This window comes from Tarenaya hassleriana, unplaced genomic scaffold (genome assembly GCF_000463585.1).
Source record: "Tarenaya hassleriana unplaced genomic scaffold, ASM46358v1 Cleome31, whole genome shotgun sequence".
Classification (NCBI taxonomy): Eukaryota; Viridiplantae; Streptophyta; class Magnoliopsida; order Brassicales; family Cleomaceae; genus Tarenaya; species Tarenaya hassleriana.
The window spans coordinates 139,681-147,298 of record NW_010966274.1 but is presented as its reverse complement, the minus strand read 5'-3'; the positions used below and the strand labels follow the sequence as shown (position 1 = coordinate 147,298).

The 7,618-nt window shown below is 28.7% G+C and overlaps 1 long non-coding RNA gene across 1 annotated transcript; it reads right to left on the bottom strand.

Annotated features, from left to right (window-relative positions):
- Positions 1–3,710: 3,710 nt before the first annotated feature.
- LOC104820488 lies at positions 3,711–5,174 on the bottom strand. The gene is made up of 3 exons (XR_772930.2): positions 4,688–5,174; positions 4,014–4,069; positions 3,711–3,899 (listed from the first exon to the last, which is right to left on the bottom strand). It is a non-coding gene; the product is annotated as an uncharacterized LOC104820488 (long non-coding RNA).
- Between the last annotated feature and the right edge of the window lie 2,444 nt (positions 5,175–7,618).

Below are 7,618 nucleotides of genomic sequence, written 5' to 3'. Positions count from 1 at the left end.
ATTAATAAATATTTCACAATAAAACATTGATATACTATTAAATATATAATCTCATTTGTATTTAAATTTTATAGATATATTTAATTATACCAAATTAATAAAATAGAACACTAATCATGTGACTATTTCATTATATTTTTTTACAAACTAAGATTTGATAAGTTTGATTCTTAATAAATTAAAACTAAGATTATGCCATTTTTGTATGCTATGAATATTTTATTCATAATAATATTAATTCAACAATCTATATAAAATCAATCCATTTTTATTTTAAAGAAATCTGAGTTGGAGTCTCATTTAGTTAGACTTGTATTTTTTATTAAATTTGTTTTTTATTATTCTTATCATCTCAATTTAGTTAATTTGATCATCCACGATACGTTTTAAGATCTTCGTTTACGCGATGGAGGAATTAAATTAATTGCTCGGATGTGCAAGATCTATTATCGTCTTGTAAATCATCCATGATAGTAGTTGATGTTTTAAATAAAACATCATTTACCAGATCCAGACAAACTCTGTATTCGTTCCAAATTACTTTTCACTCATAATATACACTTTAACACCCGATTCGATAAACATCTAAAAATATTCAAAATAAAATCCCAACGACACGACAGAGACCTTTACCTAACTAAACTGATATTTTACATTATATCTTATTAAAATCTTTATAGTTTTTATAGTTTTTGTTAGACCAAATTTTAAATTTATAAGAGTTAACACAAATATTATTAAAAAAATTATTTATCATATATTGACGATATTTGTTAAAAATCAAAATGTTAATAGTTATAGTGAAATTTATCTATTTATTTGATATTTTAAGTTAATATATTTTTATTAATATTTTAATATTTTGTGTAATCTTAGTTTTTTTTGAAAAAAAGAAAGGTTTTGATTCTGCAAATAATAAATAACACTTATATTATTGATATTATATTAGATAAAAATAACTATTTGAAATAATTTTATTTGGAAATATGAATTATCTTTATATTTTTTTATAGATTATATTAATTTGACAGCCAACTGAAGAAAGATAAAATGAAATTGACAAACATATTTAGATATTAATATAAATTATATAGTCCGATAAATTCGAATACTCGAATCTTTTGTACGAAAATTATTGACTACAATATAATTTAAGATTAGACCATTTATTTGTAATTCCCGTAAAGCAAATGAATATGAAAGCTAAACCGATCAATAAAGGTTTATCCGATATCATAAATCAATTATGTATACCGTTTTTTCATCCAAATTTTTATACTTTTCAAATTTACGAACGATTATAAAATGATTAAATTATATTCTTTTATTGATGTTTTGGTTTCAACGTTTTTCGACATTCACCTCATAAATGTAGTCTTTAATGATAATTTTTGAATTTCGAAATATATGAAATCCAAATAAAAATCTTTCGAAAAAATTAGACGGTTTGTTTTGGATGGTAGGAGCTAAAGTTCCAAATAAATCATCACTAATCAGACCCAAACAGACTCTAAGAGGACCCCTTCTATATGACATTTCATTCGGAGTATACATTTCAAGACCCGATTTGATAAGTTTCTGAAAAATCTTCGAAACAAAAACCTGTTGATACCTAGAAGACCTTTACCCAACCAAACTGATATTTTATATTACATCCTATCAGAGCCGTAAAAATGCATGTGCAAGTGGAGTAAGGGCACGGGACCCCACAATTTGATAGGCCCCACATTTAAAAAAGAAATTTTAAATACTAATAATTTGTAATTATATTTATTAATATAAATATGATAAATAATTAAAATTATATTTAACATAAAGTTTCGTAATTATTATCATTAATATTTATAATTTTTGAGTTATGTTTGTGACGTTTTAACATTTAATTTATCAATTAATATAATTAAAAAAATTATTTAATATTTTTATAAAAAAAATAAAAAATTATTTTGTACAGGGCCTCTAAATTTATCGGGACGGCTCTGCATCCTATTAAAACTTTAATAATTTCTATGATTTTCATTAGACTCATTTCCAATTACAATTGAATATCCAAATTTAAACATATCGTTATGAAAAAAATGATTAAAGATGTTTATTAAATAAAATATCTTTATTAGTACGTAATGAAAATAATATTGTAACCTTTTGTACAACATAATTAAGTTTTAAAAACATTTAAATAGTAATTTTGTACATAATACATTAATATTATTATTAATAATAATAATGCAAAAATAATTGTTACAATATCAAAGTGTTATCTTGTAAATATTTTTTCGGATATTAACACAATAATTAGTAACATATCGTAATATGATTGAAGATATTCTAAATCAATTATATTTTTGTTAATCGTCCTTACAAAAATTATACATATTAATTATCTTATAAGATTTTTATAGTTAAAATTATAATTATAGTAATATTCCTTATTATGCATTTATAATTCGTAACTTTTGTTCCTATATATTATCTATGAATACATTTAGAAATAAATATAATAAATACATACACATTTTTGTATCGATGATAACATTTTTTACAATAAAATAATTAGAACTGATAATACATTTATGTAATAGAGTGTCGTTTCATGCAAACCTCGAATGTCCATTGAAGAATACATATAAAATTTAGGTTATTGTTATTTAAAGTTCATATGTTTTGTTCTTGTTAATTCACCAACACCCCCTTCCTCAGTTTTGTTGTATAAAAATGATTAATTCTGAACTGTTCCGTAAGGCAGAAAGAAATTTCATTAATCGAATGTCCGTCACGTGTTTGAAAAATAAAACTCTCTGAGTGTGACGCCATTATATATTCCAACAGTCCAGCTTACATTGCGAAGACCTTGTAAGGTTCGAGCTTACATTTTCTCGTGTTTAAAAAAGGAACTCGAGAAAAAGAGGGAAAAATTGTTGTATAAAAATGATTAATTCTGAACTGTTCCGTAAGGCAGAAAGAAATTTCATTAATCGAATGTCCGTCACGTGTTTGAAAAATAAAACTCTCTGAGTGTGACGCCATTATATATTCCAACAGTCCAGCTTACATTGCGAAGACCTTGTAAGGTTCGAGCTTACATTTTCTCGTGTTTAAAAAATAACTCAAGAAAAAGAGGGAAAAAACTTCAGAAGCATTATTCTAAGGGAAAGATCAAAGAATCAACAAAAGAAGATTCTGAGAGATACAATCGAAAAGTTGACATCTCGAAAATTTTTTACAGTTTGGGGATAACCCATTTATCTTTGACTTTGTCTTCAAGGTAATAACGACTCTTTGATTACTGGAATATTTCCTTTTGTTTGTCTTGCTTACGTCTGTAATGTTTCCAATAGATTGTTTTATGATGTTTTCATGAGATTGTTTTGATCAGTATTTGGATTTTATTCCACTCCAAGAGAGTTCCAATAAAGGGTTTATGTAAAAATAACATTTTAAAATATAATCTAGTTCTCTATAGGTTTTGAGTAGTACAACCCATGACTCGCCATTGATTTACTAAAATACTATATTTTCGGGATGTGTATATTACTTGTGTTCACCATGGAAAACCGTAGGTTTTCTTCTAGGAGAAAACATAAGAAACATTTGTGCTCCTCCAAATTTGGTATTCGCTTTCCAGTAGTTAAAGAGGTGCAATGATGCAGTATAGATAGCAGCATATTTTAAATCATGTATTTCCGATGTAATGGCTATTTGTCCAGGATCATTACCCTGTGTTACGATGTAGACTTAGATCCAAAACTTTATACCATCCATTTTTTTAATTTATCAATACAAAAACATATCTTATAAAAAACCTTGTATGTTGCTTGTACTCTCAAGCCCCCGTCTCTCCCTCCATCACTTCTCTAAAGCATCTCGAGATCTCTATCCTCAACTTAACTCTTCCCATCCTGTAATTTCCATTAAGGAGAGAAATAAAAATGACGAGATAGAAAAAAACCCATTAAATCTGATAATTTTTTTAGAAAAATCTGATCTTGCAACAATAGCATTCGTATACTCACTTCAATGAACAAAGGATTTGACTTCTTGAATGAGTTTTTAGTTCCAAGCGACCAAACTACAAAAAAATGTCATGCAAAATCGAACTTGTTGGATTTGGTACAATACGAAAATGGCTCAATCCATCCAGAAAAAACCCTCCTTGACAAACGAAATAATAGCATATCAAAAGTAAACGTACAATAAAATTGAATTATAAACCTGAAAGATCGAAATTGGACATTTGATCTTAGACACTCTAAAACACCAAGTGGACAGCTACGACAAAGATATTGTTGATGAAACACCAAAAATACATTATCTCATTTTATAGTTAATTTTTTTATTGAATTAAATAATGTTCAATGAATTTAAAATTCAATTTAACTGCATTATTTTCGTTAAATGATGAAAGAAGATATTGAACTTGAAAGTTATGAAATAATAATAGAATAAATACATGAAAGAGATTATAGATATATAAAATAAGAAATATAAATCTGTGAGAGTCTACATCATTTCAATAAATATCTCATTTGAAATAAATAATGAAAATATAAACATCACAATTTTTTTTTACATCAGATTAATAAGTACAGGACACATATCAACATCAAATACAACCCCTAGAAGGGAAAATAAAAGCAACCCAACCTAAATTATAAAGAGATGATTAAATATTATATCTGAAACTAACCTGAATCTGTTTTATATGACCGACTGTGATGTTAGAGATCCCCAACATGCTTCCTTCTTGTTCAACAACTACACTAAGTCATCGTTGTTTTCAGATTTGAAAGGGTTGATTCTGGCATAGAGATCATATCAAGCTTAATTTATATGAGTTTGGTTCAGTTTTTTTTAGAATACGAAAGATATTCATACATTAAATATGACATAACACTAAAATAAATACACACTGAATATGAGGAATAGAATAATAGAAATTAAATACAACGAAATCAATAGTCAACTTTAAATTAATGTAGAATAAATATACACATACGACGTATCATTCTTGGTAGTTGAATTGATATTAACCATGCTGCATGAAATTAATGTATTAATAAGAATTACAAAAACATGCTACAGAAGGTATCATATTAATACGTAGAAAATGATTTGAAAATTTTTACATATTCTCACTTACTACACGTGTCAATCCCTGGTGAGTGGAACTGTACTTTTATATATATGATGATTGTTATAATCCTCTAGTTTTAAATATATATATATTTTGTTTTGAAAAAATACAATGTGCAAAAGATTTAAATAATAATAGCAATGTTTTGTAATCCTTCTTCGGTCCAGACCATCTCTATCTGGGCTTCGCTAATCCTAAGCCCACGGCCCAAATTTAATGGTAAAAGCAATCCCACATCGATAAAATGGAAAGACGCAAACAAGGAGAGAGTGTATAAGAAGGGAGCTCGTGATGGCTAGCAACATACTTACCTGGACGGGGTCAACGCGCGATCCAGAAAGCGCGTGGCCTAGGCTAGTGACCTCCATTGCACTTCGGAGGGGCGCTTAGCTTAAGGTCTCCCCAAGTGGGAGAGCCTACGTCATAATTTGTGGCAGAGGGGGCCTGCGTTCGCGCGGCCCCTACCAACATTCAGTTTCCGAATTTTCGATTGTTATATGAGAGGTCCCTCTTGTAATATTTAATTATTGTAAATTCTTTTCGTTATTACCTTCTGTAAATAATATGTAATTTAGGTCGGATCAATTTTATTATCTGCCTTTATAAAATAAATTTGCTATTTTTATCCAAATCTATTGTGTTCCTTTGCTTTTGTAACTGACAAACGAGAATAAGTGGCGATATGAATTGTGAATTGGTTTGAAATATATTAGTGTAGATTTATGGTGGAACAATGATTGGTGTGTTTTGTCTATTTGGCATCCTGAGTAGTGAATGAACGCCCTAACGTACATGCTTTTAAAAATATATATTTCTAAATTATATGTTTGTGAAATTATCTCGAGCTTGAGAAGGAGCAAAAGATTAAAAAATAAAAATTCATTTATCTTGTCCAAACTATCAAGAAATATGAAGAAAATTTGATCGTAATATTTAGATTTGATTCGATTTTTTTTTTATCTTTTAGATATTTATATTAATTAAATAAAATATTGTAAAATTGTATTAAATATTGTAATGGTTTATTTTAAATAATAAGAAATCCAACTTTTCTCTCGCTATATATATAGCATTAATATACTAAATAATAAAGAATTTAATAATTCAGACATGACGTCTGTAGGTCTATATGTTCATCAAATTTCATAAACTTAAAAAAAAAACCTTGTTCATACACTTAAAATGAAATACATTGGCATGGTGTGTTGGGCGTTAGATTCGAGCCTTTTTCTATTGGGCCGTCCAACTTAGGCCCATTCAAGGCCTAGTTGAGATTCTTTATATATTTATCCCACGTTGGCTATAACATACACAAACATAAAGGCATCACTATATTTCTTCAGTTGTGATCATATGATCCATGTGATCTGAAATATAATATGATCACATATTGATCTCATTGCTTATAACGTTAAATTTATGATGTTTTAATCAAATGATTAGTAAGATATATAAGGTATTAACATAATAAATTAGTGTGATCATCATAAATTTAACGTTATAATCAATAAAATCAAAATCTGACCACACTATATTTTGGGTCACATGGTCACAGTTGGAGAAGGGTATGTGTTGAAGTAGAAATAACAAAGTTGTGGTATTTTTGATATAATACCATTTAAATGACTCGAATTATATCGAGGAAAGCTAACGGTGCCGTGCGGTGAATGCATAACGAACTATTCTTTCTCCTTTTACTAAACAGTACCGTGTGTTCTCCGCTCTAAGCGACATACGCCTATTTTTGGAGGCGGCTTTCTTATTAAGAGATTGCCCCAACATACTTTAAGTTAAAAAGATTGCTCCACTATCTTAATGTTTATGAACACGTTAGTATTTTTTACGGGACGATTTACCGTAATTTACGGTAGCAATTTTCCATTTATTTGTTTTTACCACAACACAATTTTAAAGTCGCAATCGCCAGTTGCAATGACGCAAGCTTCGTCAAGTCTACCCTTGGCGTCAAAGTGAAAAACCATCTTTTTTCTTGTTGGTAAAGTGGAAATACCCATTTCTCTTTTATATATATTTGTATTATATATATATACACACGTATGTAAAAAAAATTGGATATAAACGATAAAAATTCAATCAATTACACTTTGCCCAACCTATTATAAGAGACACTAATCTTATCTGCCATTCAAAGTTGAACCATTTGGGGAGGCAGAGCTTCAAAGAGAATGAGACCGCAAGATAGCGTATGTCCCATGGAAGGTAGATAATCAGCGCATGAATTAGCTTCTCTGAAGATATGGTTCAATGATATGTTCCAAGGCTTCCTCAAATACTCTTGAATCTCAGCAATCATGGATCCTTCAATTGAAGATTCTCTCTGATAATTCTGGATAGCGGTAATCAGAGCCTGGTTATCCACCTCTACCGCGACTTTTCTTACCCCACGATCCCAAGCCAATCTTAGACCAAGAAGGAGTCCCCAAGTTTCGGCTCTGAACACTGAACATATCCCAAGGTTCGAAG